General features: G+C 41.0%; 1 protein-coding gene and 1 non-coding gene across 10 annotated transcripts in view; both read right to left on the reverse strand.

Annotated features, from left to right (window-relative positions):
* The window catches only part of ATXN1 (ataxin 1), a 421786-nt gene that overhangs the window by 106190 nt on the left and 300840 nt on the right, over nucleotides 1-14756 (reverse strand). The window lies entirely within an intron of this gene.
* On the reverse strand, nucleotides 6390-6462 carry TRNAG-CCC. The gene has a single exon. It is a non-coding gene; the product is annotated as a tRNA-Gly (tRNA).

Here is a 14756-nt window from a genome sequence, read left to right on the forward strand (position 1 = left end):
CAATATTATATGCAAAGACTCTAAGGACAGGTGGTTCTCACTGCTGAGTTTTTTCTACTTTTATCCACCTGATTTGCTGTAAATGCTTCCAAAACTGGAGAAGAACTTCCAGGGTTCCATTTCCAAAGTGCCCACCAGGGTTTACAGCCCTGAGCCTTAGAAACTGGGAGGGAAACATTCAGCCAGGATGAACTCCCATTCTTTCATTCGGCTTCTGCAAAATAATGCTGCACACAGATGCTCGCCTTATCATCGGGCTCTGCTGAGTGTCTGCACCCGAAAGAGAAAGCAGACGCCTAAAGACGACTGGAGATGTTCCCCACAGGGCTTGGCGCTTGAGATACTCTGACTCTGCGCAGATTTTTCAGTGACTGGAAGGATGGGGCTGTGGGAGGGGAGGCTTGCTCCACTCTGAATTACTTAGCTGACTCAATGGAACAGATTTGCGTGTGGTCAGATGTACCTGAACCAATGTGATATGTATAGATTGGGTCTTTGCTACGTGTAAAGTCCAGTTACAAGGGCTAAAGGCATGTAGAAGACATCAGGTCTACTTCTGCTAGTATTTAAATGCTTACACTGTGCTGTAAGAACGGTACATGCATTTAACCCCCCCAATGCCTTTGTGAAGGGCTATGGTGGCGCTAGTGGTAAAGAACCCACCTGCCAATGCAGGAGACATAAAAGACGCAGGTTTGATCCCCGGTTCGGGAAGATCCCCTGGGGGAGGAAATGGCAACACACTCTAGTATTCTTGCCTGGAGAATCCCATGGACAGGGGAGCCTGGTGGGCTACAGTCCATAGGGTCGCAAAGAGTCAGACACGACTGAAGCAACTTAGCACACACATTAGTAAGCCACGTCTGCAAATGAGGAAACCAGACAGAGAGGTTAAGTACTCAGCCCAGTCACAGCACTAGGAGATGGCCTGGTAAAGGGGCATTTGAACTCAGGCAGGCTGATACCAGTCCCTGCACACTAGCCAGCATTCTGCACTATCTTTTCTGCTACAACAGTTATACAGAACTACACGAGGCAGGCAGGCTGTGCGAAGTATTATAAATAGCAAAGAAGTACAAATAATAAAGGGATCTGGGAGCCCAACAAAGAGGCAGACTAGCTGGCTTTGCAGTTGGAAGTGTTCCTGGAGGAGACGGAGTGTAAGCTGGGTCTGGAAGCCTGGGGAGGATTCTGTGATGGGCTGGGGGCAGAATGAAGGGAACGTGGAAGTGAATACACAGGGAGTGTTGGAACTACGACGGGAGTCAGGGGTGGCCGGAACGTGGGCTACCAATGGGGAAAAGAGAGGGAAGGAGGGCTAGGGAGGGGGTACAGAGGTCACCCTGGCCCTGTTCCCTCCTCGCCGTATTGCTCAGACCTTAGGAGTTTCTGAGAAGAGGAGCGGCACCTTCTGAACTGTCTCTCTTCCCAAGAAAGTGGAGTCTGCCTAATACTTCTTCCCCATAATGAGATGTCCACCCCCCACTTCTTCCAAATACCTTTTTCTCCATTGACCAGGGACTCCCCAAGTTTCTCACATGTTAAAGTACACATGCCCGACAGGCTTGCCACTCCGGCAAAATCACGAGTCTCAGAAGAAGGAAAGCAACTAAATTCGCCTGGAACGACATTATTTTCATGGTGGGTGTTGAGACTGGGAACAGTTAAATGCTGAAAAGGAAAAGAATTCCTGAAACTGAGTGGCTTGGACCCACATTGCCACACTCCTGGGACCAGCACTAGATGGGAACGATCCAATCCGGGGTTATGGTGGGATAGGGCTGAGGGGTGGGTGGGCTAGTACATTTTAAGACGAGAGTCCCCAAGTCACCCACATTTTTGACATAGCTTTCCAAATCACAGCAACTACTGTAATAAAGGTATATGGTTTGTTCGACAAGAGCCACAAAGAATAAAGGAAGGAGGGAAGGAAGACAGAACGAAAAAGAGAGAACAAGAAAAGCCATATCCTGCGGAGGCCACGAGGTATCAAGGAGCCCAGCCTGTGGTCCCCAAAGCTGACAGCTATTTTGCGTAATTAGCACAAAGTAAGATTCTGTATATACACACTATCTCCAGACATGTTTTTAAAACAAGGGCTCTGCCTTTTACCACCAATAATTTGTCTTGTTGTATGTTGTTACTTACACAGATGTTCCATAATTTTTTGCATATGGCTCAGCCAAAGAAAGCTTTCCCCCCTTCCCTTTTTGGGAAAGATGCAAAGATGCGACCGCCTGTGTGAGGGAGAGGAGGATGACTAGTTTTTACAGAACTTTCATGGTGATGATGGGGTGGGGGTGGCTGGGGCGTACATGTGCGCGCCTGTGTGTGTATCTGTGTATATAATAACAAGATTCTCTACCCAGTCCTGCCAACCGCACTTTATCTCTCTTTACTGAGTCATTCCAATGGGATTTGGGAGTACTCAGTACATCCAGGGTTCATGGCATTTGCTGGGATAAGACATTATCAAAAGCCTCTTTAAAAAGGGTTTGAATATTTACAGAAGAAAAAAAGAGGCGGGAGAGATGCAAATACATTTGAGGTGGTTTTTTTTTTCTTTCTTGGCAGTCTTTGCAACTGAGAACAGCAGAGCCCTCCCATGTTTCTCTGGCCTTGCTTAGCGCGGCCAGCATGCACATATACGGCATCAGAGAACGTCTCTGCTCCATGCTTTCTTGGGAAGGAAGGTCTGAGCGGATGTGGTTTATTTGGGGTGAGGGGTGGGAGTGCAGATATCAGAGGGATGAGGTCAAATCCAAGCAAACTGGGTTTTTAAGATAAAGAAATATAACTGGTTGGAGAAGAGGAAGAAAGGCAGATTAAAAAAGATACATCTTTTTTTATTGCAATACCACCAATTGAGAGAACATTCTGCTGGGTGGGGAAGGGGGGGGGATGTCTGCCAAGGACTTCTAATTCAGTTTGTTCCACCATTTTATTTTTAAACTCAAGTGCAGATTTTATTCCTGGAATGTTATAGGATTGGTGTGGGCAGAAATGGGCAAATTTACTTCAGAGGTGTTTTATAACAACTTGGAAAAGACCCTCTAAATTCCTCCAAGTCCGTTTCAGGGGTGGATTTCATTTCCTTTCTCTTCTTTGGAAAGTTACCTTGATGGTTTAAAATTTTTATATTACAAAGGAAAACCTGATTATAATTTGGAAAGTATTTCAAAATTCTGATAGTATCTATTAGGCATTTACTATGAGCCAGGCATGGTAAGAATTTGCCTTCTCTCTCATTTAATGTTCACAGCTCTCACATACGGGTGAGAATCCAAGGTGGGAAGGGACACCAGAGTGTATAGTTCAAATTCCAGTCTTGACAATAGCAAATCCTTCTTGGTCACCATGCAATTATGCTTCCACGTGTCAATGTCTGGCAAGACATACAATTAATCAAACAAATACACAACTTGGCCAGTAGGCTACTATCTCTTATTTTAACAGGATGGTGGCAAAAGCAGATTCCTTAGCCTACTTTTCTGGTGTTGATACAGCCAACAGAGGCTTGCAAAATCTCTCCAGTCTCTGAGCAAAAATTTTGGTGCTGGGCATGTAGCACTCTCAAAAGAACAGAGGAAGGCTTCCCAGGTAGCTCAGTGGTAAAGAATCTGCCTGCAATGTGGGAGATGAGGGTTCGATCCCTGGTTCAGGAAAATCCCCTGAAGAAGGAAACGGCAAACCACAGTATTCTTGCCTGAGAAAGCTCACAGACAGAGGTGCCTGGCGGGCTACAGTCCATGGGGTCACAGAAGAGTCAGATACGACTTAGTGACTAAAACAAAAGAGCAGAGGAATTGGGTATATATTTATTTGAAAATGCAATGACACCAGTACCAAAACTTGCTCATCCTTCCCTGGCAACGTTAAAGACTGATAGAATGTCCCTCCCTGCCCCGTCTGCCAAAGCATTTACTTCAAAAATCGGTTTCCTCTGCCACTATTTATTGTCACATTTTGCTCAGTGGTTCTGAGAAACCTCATGGAAAATCACAATGTTACACTTGTTAAATTGACCCTGTAGGGCGCTCTACCACTAGTACATGCCACATCCCAAGAGTAAAAAGGCAAGTCAGCCAGGCTCACGCTGAGACTATCATCATGAAACCAACAAGGATATGCAAATCTGTCTGCTCTAGCTCATTTGCATAGCCTTTCATTGGTTTTGTGGAACCTCTATACTAAATGTCAATTTCCTTTTCTTTCCTAAAGCTTATTAGCTGCTTGTGATGTTTACAGCTTGAAGACCAAACAGATTTAATAGGTAAAACATTTCAGCTATATAATTAAAAAGCATGTGAAAAAGAGGGGGGGAAAAAAGAGCTTCGGATATAGATCAAACGCAGAGATCTACTTGGGCTGTTAAAATATGCTTTCCAAGTTTGGAAGCTGGAGGGGCCTCATGCATGTCTGTGCACGCATAAGCACCACCACAAAATTTGCTTAACCTATTTTTTTTTTTTTTTTGGCAATGATTTAGGAAAAGTAGAAAGATTTGCTTATAAATGACCAAGGGCTTGAACCTAGTCACTGAGTACACATTTTACTCATGACAAAATCTGAATGGAAGTCTGCCAGCATCTGGGCTGAGGTTCAAATATTCTGAGTTTCTATGTATCCTGATGCCTCAAAGCTATGTTTTAGAACTTAAAGTTCTGATCTTTCCTGACGCACCACAGAACTCAGTCCTCACCTCTCAGCACAGAGTGAATATATAGCAGTAATAGTGTGCTCTAAAGAAGTGCAAAGAAGTCCTTTCCCACATAGCATTTATATACAGCATCAATTCAACAAATACATGATGGGTTCTGTACCAAATTATTTTCCTGTTTGGGTGTCAGATTTAGGAACTGGGTGAAGGTTTGGAGAAATCTTGGCAAAGTCTATAAATATTCCTTACAGTCTATAAATATTCTTTAAAAGTAATCACATAAATAGGAAGCAGTATCATTCAGACACATTTTGTGGAATCAAGTGTAGAATCTTTTGTACTTTGAATGCAGCGGCTGAGGTCAGAGGTCAGCACCTACTGCTATTAGTCCTTAGTTCAGTAGCTCCTCCAAGAGGTAACTGGTTATTCACACTTTCAAAGTGCTTCTTTACTGGTAACTTGAACGCAATTAGCTGACACCCCAAATTTCACATAGGCTACAGGAGAAACAACTATTTCACCTCAAATTAAATTTTATGATTGGCTTTACGAGAAGCCAAACACACTTAGGAGGTTCTAGAGGTGGGCAGACAAGAGCGATCTATCACTACAAACAGAGAGAGAGGTCTTTCCAGGTTGGGCACCTCCTTGCCACGTGGAGCCCTGGTAGAGCCATGATAAAACATCACTGGGATGTTTTAATACTGCCAGGGCTACAGGTACTTTTATGTCTTGATGGAATTCAGCTGTGCAGCTCCTTACTCACACACACACAACCCATCCCGTTGTAAATTCCTTTCTCCCTCTAACAGTGATGGGCAGCAGGGTGAAACAGGTTGCATTCAATGGCATGAAAGAGAAGGGAGGCAAAGAAAACACTGAAAGTAAAGGCAGAAATGGTGAGGCTTCAGCCACAGTCCACAGACCTAGGTCTCATTGGCTCTACTGATGAGTTATTTCCAAAGCTCAGGCAAGCCAGTCATCAGCTCCACGCCTCTGTCCTCATCTGCTAAACAAGGGTCACCACACATCATTTGACCTCAAGGAATTTTTGTGAAATTGAGAAGCTTACAAAAAGCACTGCAAGCACGGATGCCAAACTATTATCTCATAATTCAGTGTGCCCACATCAGACCGAGACAAGTGAAACCCCAAATTAATTTGATACCATATGCTATGGGTTGCATTTTCCAACAGCCTTTAAAAATTGGCATTTATAATATTTGTGGGTTTATCCTTTTCCGTGTACAGAAACATGTGCACACATCAAAACAGACCCAGTTAAATCTTAATTATCTGGTGAGGATTATCCAAGAATCTTGCTGTTTCTTCTTTTCCCTTGATGCCCATTTTTAAGGCTTTCTGGCAATTCTTATATGATAAAGGAAAAGAGATGGCATGGAAATCAATAAATCCTTTCTTATTCACTGTAATTTAAATGCTCTGTGTCCCCTTAGCCTTCATTGGCAAAAATAAGGGACAGGACACTGTGCTCACAGTGGGATGAAAACATTTATCTGCATTATTGGGAAATGAAGTATTTACAAAAATTAACTGCTGTTCACTTTCTAAAAATTCACTTACCACATTGAACTTTTTCTAAGATGTTTCTTTCACAGTGCTATATTTAGGTATCTGTATTTTATTTATTTTTTAAAAAATATTTATTTGGCTGCACCAGGTCTTAGTTATAACATGTGAGCTCCAGGTTGCAGCATATGGGATCTAGTTCCCTGACCAGGTATCGAACCTGGGCCCTCTGAGTTGGGAGCTCAGAATCTTAACCACTGGACCACCAGGGAAGTCCCGGTAACTGCCTCTTAAAATAAAGAATAATACATTTTAACCTTTCTTTGATGACTCAATATTATCAATAACCATCCACTTATTATGATGCTATACTTCACAGCATAATTTTCTATCTGCTCTTTAACATTCTTTCTTCTTATCTGATCTCAGTCTATCACGTGATACATCTCAGCTATTTTTTCATTCAACAAACCAAATCTTATGCAGTGTCTCCTATATGCCAGGCACTATGCTACTGGGAGCTAAGGACTTAATGAGAAAAACAAGCATGGTCCCTACTCTTGGAGAGCTTGCCTTCTCTTCGGGGAGAAAAGACATTAATGATATTATCACACAAATACATATGCCTATATGTGAAAACAGCTCTCAGAGAAAGGTATAGGATGATGTGAAACAGGTGAAAGAGGTATAAGGCGGCCAGGAACTTGGGGCTCCAAGAGAGAGAGAGGGGTGCATTAAGGGTATTATATTAAGGAAGATCTATCTAGTTACTGGCATAAACATTCAGACAGGAACTGTTCCAAGTGACCCCAGCACATTATGAAGTAACTGTACATCCTAAGCCCAAAGGACTAAAAACCAAAACAAAAGTGAAAAGTTTTTAGTAAACATATTGTTGGGGTATCGCTGGTATTTTTATTCAGAAATTATGGTGAGTGTAGTGTGGGTAAAATGAGTAAATTGTGTTGGTGTGCTTGAGAACTGCTATTTTCCGCTTGAAAATAGAAAATCCTGGAGTAAGACTAAAGAGATCAAGAAGAGTTAGCACACCAGTGCACACCAGTATAAACTCATGATGTATTTCACCTTAAAAAATATATATATACACATTTAAATTTATAAATATATATTTAAATTTGTATATTTATATATATCTAGAGAGAGAGAGAGAGAGAGAGAGAAATTGATTCATTTCCTAACTCTGCCTGTGCCCACTGAAAAGGCTGAGAAACAATGACAAACTCAGTCATAATGAGAACACCTGAGCCCAAGACTGTGGTCTCCAAATGCCATTGCTCATTAATATTTAATAGGAAGCAGGTTTCCTTGCAAAAAAGGTGATCCCAGGTCTGAGGCAGGAAATGTACAAGAGGAGCCTAGAACTTCCTGTCATATTAGAAAGCAAGACAAATATATATATATATAATATAAATTCAAAAAAAAAAAAAAACCCAGAAAACTAGTATTACATGGAAAGGACTCAAGAACCAAACTTAAGAGTTAGCAGGCAATAGTCAAAATGAGGCCATTTGAGTATCAGTTAATGGTAAAAAACTATAACTGAATGAACCACACCAGATATATATCATTTAAGTTCAAGAGTTTACAGTAATACTTTTAAAAATGGTGACTAAGGAGAAAATTCTGAACAAATTTTATGTTCAAGACCGGTAAATAAGAGTCAAGTATTCATCCCGCTTTTTATACAAAACTGGAAGCGCTGAGTAAACAAATAGTAGGTGAGGGGAAGTTTCTCGTCTAGAACAATGGTTCCTGGTAGTAAATGGACAAACAATAACAGAATTAGACTAGCGTCATTTGCAATCGCCTGTAAATTTAGGAATTTAAACAAAGATCTCATTGCAAAAAGATACACTACTAACCAATGGCCTCCTGACACAAGACCAACTGTGAAGCTGTCAGGCAAAACAAAGCGAACGAAACACTGCCTCCAGGGCTTCCCAGCAGTTCCCTAGGAAGACAGACAATAAAGGAACATGCCCAACGCCGCCATCGAAAGCCGCCATCGAAAGCCGCCATCGAAAGCCGCCATCGAAAGCCGCCATCGAAAGCCGCCATCGAAAGCCGCCATCGAAAGCCGCCATCGAAAGCCGCCATCGAAAGCCGCCAGACGGTGGAAATTCTACTGCACAAATGATCTGGTTTTTTCTACAGAAAAAAACTATAACATTAAAAAAAAGAAAAAAAGGTAAGATGTGGCACCAGTAGCTTATAAACAGTTTAAGGGACATAACTAGACTATTTATACTCTGATTCGAGCAAACTCTGAATTCTGGCATAATAAGTATGTGGCAGAAAATGGTGGAACAAAATTGACGTATTGGCATTGCAGTGACCTAGGTCATCATGTATGATAGTAAAATGCCAGCATGAAATTCAAAGATTGGACTCACCGTGCCAAACAAGGTAAATTGTACCTTCTGGAATTGACTAGACAGAGATGGGCACCCAGGCTTGTAGGTTTCCTTTTTTTTTTTTTTAAGACATCAGTGAGCATCTTATTATTGTTATAATTTGAAAAGTATTTTCTGCCTCTAATGGAAGATTTGGACTAGCTGAGGAAACGACCATTGGTTCCCCAAACTGCAGCCTTTCCAATTAAAAACTGCAAATTGTTTCATATCGTTAATGATTTCAACTTTGAAAGAAGCCGTTTCTACTCTTCCTTTTGTTTTAAGTGAATAAGTTCTAAGTGGATAAGTTTAAATGTAAAAATACCCTGAGATTGCAAGGTAGCTCTTAAAAAAAAAAAAATACAATACCCTATCATTACTTGCAACTCTTTTTTAGGGAACCAAGATTATTTTCTCAAGACTGTGCAACAATATTAAAAAAAAAAATCAACAACAACAAAAGGGAATAAATTGGAAACTGAAGTTAGAAAAGCCTGCAGCTGTCATCCGTAACACTGATTTTAATTTTCTGTGTTCATCCACAAAGTCTCATTGTTCTTTTTTCTGGGTTTTATAAGTCAGCATTATACATTGAATTTTAACAAACATTATACTAACAAACTTTTCCTTTATCAGTTTTATATATTGAGGTTTCACACCAGATTGTGTTTGAAAAAGGAGTTGATACTAAAAATCGACAAAGAGGGTCCTGGGTGTTGGTGGGGGTAGGGTGGAGGAAACCTCAGAATTTGGAAAGTGAATAAGAGAATAATGTTTGCTGATCTGTTTATTATTGTATTAAATTCTATACTTGTCTTTTAAAATCATTCATCATTGCATATAATGTATTGAATACTATATATTATATGGGTAGCCTTTCCCTTCTCCAGGGGATGTTCCCAACCCAAGGAATCAAACCCAGGTCTCTGGCATTGCAGGCGGATTCTTTACCAGCTGAGCCACAAGGGAAGCCCAAGAATACTGGAGTGGGTAGCCTATCCCTTCTCCAGGGGGATCTTTCTGACCCAGGAATCGAACTGGGGTCTCTTGCATTACAGGAGGATTCTTTACCAACTAAGCTATGAGGGAAGCCTTATTGAATACTTTTACCATGGAAAATATCAAATCAGTGTCATAAAATAAATATTTTGGATTCAACTGCAAAAAAGAGAAAAGGAAAAAAGATAATAAAAATATTTGTAAATCATCAAATAAAGGTAGAGGATGATATTTGCACCTGTGGGTGATTGTTGCTGTAACTCTACAATGTCTAAATACAGGAAAGAAAAGGAAAAAAATGGAGTTCTTGTATAACTTTCCTCCCACATGATAGCAAATACTTGGATGTCAGTAATGTCTCCGTGGTCTGTTTAATCTTTTTCAGGTGTAGAGTTATGCAGGCGAAGGGCTGGAACCATCATGGATGCAACGCATTTGCATATGTGAATGGGTTTTCAGAGAATAGAAGGAGGGAGGCAGAAAGCATTTCATCTACCTGTGGTTTCATGGCCCCTGCCATCACCTGTCCCGCCGGGTACTTTTTGATTCAAGGGAAGGAATATGATGTGGTGGACAGGGTATGGGTTTTATTACTCAGACTTACTTAGGGTCAAAACCAGCATGTTTATTATTAGCAGGGTAGCTTTGAGCTGACTCACTTCCGCTTTGTGTAGGCTCTCTTATCTGCAACACAGAGATAGCAATATCCACCTTGTCAAGATGTCTATATATCTTCTAGGAAGTAACATATAAAATTCACCTAGACCCAGACACAGTGTTTGGTTAATAGCTTCCACTCTGTTCTCGGGACCTTGCAAGGAACGCTGACCAGACTATTTGAGCAACAGGGATCAACATTCCGTCTTGGAAATGGACTTTCCAGGCCACAGATGCAGCTCATCCTGTTCCTGGGGGTCATGGAGAAGCTCTGTCAGAAATCCAGCCTTGGGTCTCATCCTAGCCTCCCTGAGCCCCACTTAGTGGTCATCTGTGAACATACCTGATCCAGAGAAGAGGAATAAAAAAATGGGAGGGAAAGAGGAGCAGACTCCTCCAAAGGCCAACACCAGGAAAACAAAAAGTCTGCTTCTTGACAATACCAATCCCCATTAGTAGGCCCTGGAGACTTTTCCTTTTGTTTAAATCAAAGTCAATATTTTCTAAGCCTTAAATGAAAACAAAGTGAAAGTGACTCAGTTGTGACTCTTTGTGACCCCATGGACTGTATAGATTCTCCTGGCCAGAATACTGGAATGGGTAGCCTTTGCCTTCTCCAGGGGATCTTCCCAACCCAGGAATCAAACCCAGGTCTCCTGCTTTGCAGGTGGATTCTTTACCAGCTGATCCACAAGGGAAGCCCAAGAATACTGGAGTTGGTAGCCCATCTCTTTTCCAGTGGATTTTTCCAACCCAGGAATTGAACTGGGGTCTTCTGCATTGCAGGTGGATTCTTTACCAACTGAGTTATCAGAGAAGCCTAAAATGAGGGGGCACCTTCTCTCCACATTTGAAAGCAAGCACTTGCCACTTTAGCTTTCAAATTACATAGCATTGAAAATAGTATAGCTGAAAGAAACGTGGCCCTTGTAATTAACAGTTCCCTCTCTTTTCTTCCCGCTTCTGAAAGCCAACAGGGGAACAAACCGAACTGAAACGTGGTTGTTGAAAAGGTAAAAAGGTTTTCATGCCCCTGGGTTCTATCTTCAGCCTCGCTTTCTTTGTGTAAGACACAGAAGATGTTGCCCCAATATATAGAATATGCGAGCACACCTAGGGAGCTGCGGTGGCAACAGCTCTTCCAGGATCACCGGGACAGTCCTCTTTCCAGGAAACCAAACAGCAAGCTACTCACTGATCCCTTTGGCTTTTTCCCTCAAACTCTTGAGCTTTATAATGTGCCTAATGAGCAAGATGGCTGCTCACTACAAGCAGGAAGAATTCTGCAAACAGCATTCAGTTGTATCCACAGAGAAAGTCTGGAATTTGGTGGAAGAGAAGCAAGGTGTTTGGTGAGTCAAGAGCCAGAGTCAAGACTGTGAGCTTCTTTAGGCCAAAGATTCTGTGGCTGGCATTCAATAAATATTTGGAGAATTACTTAAATGCAGGGATGAATATGGGATGTCCAAAACTGCTCATGAATTGTATGAGAAAACCTTTCCCAATTTTGTAGATAATGTAAGATTAAACTCAGCTGACAAAACGAGAAGATTTAGGAGTATCCATCTTATGTCCCAGTGATTGGGTCAGTTTTCAGAGGAAAAATTAAATCTTTCATAAAAAACACAAAAAAACAGGAGGGCAGCTTCTGAAAACTCATTTGTGAATCAAAACTGAAGTAGACCAAAGTGACTAAACATTCAAATGAAAGGGTAAAAAAAGAAGAGAGATTGCCGATTTTCTTTTCCTCTTGCCAGTGTGAAATTTTAAAGGCATTTCTTCTTGTCAAAAAGGATGGCATCAAATGTATTTAAAGGATCCACATAAGCCTGCCTCTGCACATCCTTCTTGTTCTCACAGTACACCATCTATTCTCATCTCATTTCACCTCACCAAGTTCTATAACAGCAGGTAGGTTTATACTTTAATCACTATTCTTTGAAAATGCGACCATTAATTCACATTAAAACTCCACTAATTCAGACCTTTAAGAGTTAGTTAGACCTGAAAAACTCTCACTAGCATCTAGCTTAAGCCTACATTTTTCAAAAAAGGTTTAGAAATGTTTACCTCATTTAAACATTCCTAAAGTTTACTTTATCACCATCATTTGTATTAAATAACATGATAATTGAAGGTGATCTAGGCTTTAAAGTGAGTCTCTGTGTTGTGCTTAGTCACTCAGTTGTATCCGACTCTTTGTGACCCCATGGTCTGTAGCCCGCCAGGCTCCTCTGCCCATGGGGATTCTCCAGGCAAGAATGCTGGAGTGGGCTGCCATGCCCTCCCCCAGGGGATCTTCCCAACCCAGGGATCGAACCCAGGTCTCCCTTATCCCTCAATGCAGGCAGGTCCTTTACTGTCTGAGCCACCAGGAAAGCCCTAAAAGTGAGTCTAGATTAAACCTTATAATGTTTGGTACAGATGAAAAGTCCTTGAGATTTGAAGTAAAAAGTTAAAATGTCTGGGCTAAAGTTCCATGTATGTTATGTACCATTTGTGCAATCTTTCACAATCATTTAACTTTGCTGAGCACCAGTTTCATCATTTATGAAAATGGGAACAGAAAGAAATACTTCTCTAAGAGTCGCTCTGAGGATTACATCGATGTAACGCAATAAATTTTATGAGCTGTATGCAAATTATATAGTTATCATCATCACAATTATCATCCGCACCATTGTCCAGACTTAAAAATAATTCAAATAAGAGAAGATAAGAAAGAATCAATGGTTCCTCTACCTCCTTAACCAGCACCATGCTGTAGACTGTGCCACTTTAGGTCACAAAAAGGGCCATATTATCTACATATAAATTTCTACTTGTTACATAGAAATAAATTGGTTCTGGCTCTAGAAATTGAAGAACAGAGAGGGTGAAGCAACGTGTGATGAATTTATTATTCAGGTGTGTTTCATGAATTAAATTGATAAATGTTTATTGAGCATTTATTATATAACAAGCTCTGTTTTAGGTGTGAGGACAGAGCAGTGACCTAAGCAGACACAATCTCTGCTATTGGAGAGCTGACAGTGAACTGATGCTTGTGGATTCTAAATCACTATCTTCCCCGCTTCATATTATGCCGTTGAGTGTTGGGGCTCTCTCCTCTGCATGTTTTCTTTCTCTCCCTTCCCTCTCTCTCTCGGCACAACTTACAGAGAAACTAACACCTGGCCAGCAACATACCAGCATAAGTGGTCAGGCCCCAGCCTCCCGCCCCCACCAGGGGCTTTGTATCCTCAGGGTTTAAGGATGCCCAAAGGCTGACGTATTTGTAGCCCATTGTAACACATAGGCTGGGAAGCTCTGCATTATATATAATGTAGTCAGTGATTCAGAAATTAATATTGACTTCCTCCCACATTAACTATTACGGCACACATAGAACATACAATTCCTCGTATCAGATACACAGCAGCTTGTACCTCTCACTTATTGCTGTCAATTTACTGCTTTCAGCAGGTCAGAAAGATGAAGTTAAAATGACTTCTGTAGTCTGCAGGGAAAACTAAACAGGCACCCGAAATAACATTTTAAAAATACGCTATTAAATCATTACAGCAAAGAGTAAAATTTAGGAATTAATGTAAAGGAGCCAAGGAATTTCTGAAATTTAACACCAGCTTCAGAAATCGACCTAAACACTGTGATCTACATTATGCAAGCTACATTCTTGATTCTTGCTCTTGTCTTGGATATGCTAACAAAGCAGCAGCCTGGATACAAAAGGAGGTAGATAAGCTCACATTCAGGAGGACTCAGAGTGAACACCACTCTGAGAGATACATGGGTTCATCAAGGAAGGAGAGTGTGCCTTCCAGTAGTAAGCAATCTAATGAGCAGTAAGAACCAGCTTGAGTTAGAAATAACAGCAAAAATAGAGCTACAGGAAAAATGATGCTATTAGAAAACAATCCAATTAAAAAAAAATACATAAAAGACCTAAATACACACCTTCCTACAAAAGATCTTTAGAGAGCAAATAAATTATGAAAAGATGCTCCAAATCATATGTCTTCAGGGAATTTCAAGGTAAAACAACAAAATATCACTAAACACACCGGCCAGAATGACCAAAATCCAGAATACCAAATGCTGTGAGGGCGTGAAGCAATGGGAACTCTCACTCATTCCTGGAGGGAACAGAAAACGGTACAATCACTGTGCAGGAGATTTCGGCAGTTTCTTACAAAATGAAGCATAGTCTTACCATATGATTCAGCAATCACACTCCATGGTATTTACCCAAAGGAGTTGAAAACTTAGGTCCATATAAAAACTTGAACATGAACGTTTATAGCAGCTTTATGAACTGCCAAAACTTGGCTGAAACCTAGACCTCGTTCAGTAGGTGAATGGATAAATTGCAGTAATCTGTGCAATGGAATATTATTCAGTGATCAAAAGAAGTAAGTTATTGAGCCATGAAAAGATATGGAGGATCTTTAAATACATGCTACTGAGCGAAAGGAGCCAGTGTAAAAAGACTATGT

The sequence above is a fragment of the Capra hircus genome, chromosome 23 (genome assembly GCF_001704415.2).
Source record: "Capra hircus breed San Clemente chromosome 23, ASM170441v1, whole genome shotgun sequence".
Taxonomy (NCBI): Eukaryota; Metazoa; Chordata; class Mammalia; order Artiodactyla; family Bovidae; genus Capra; species Capra hircus.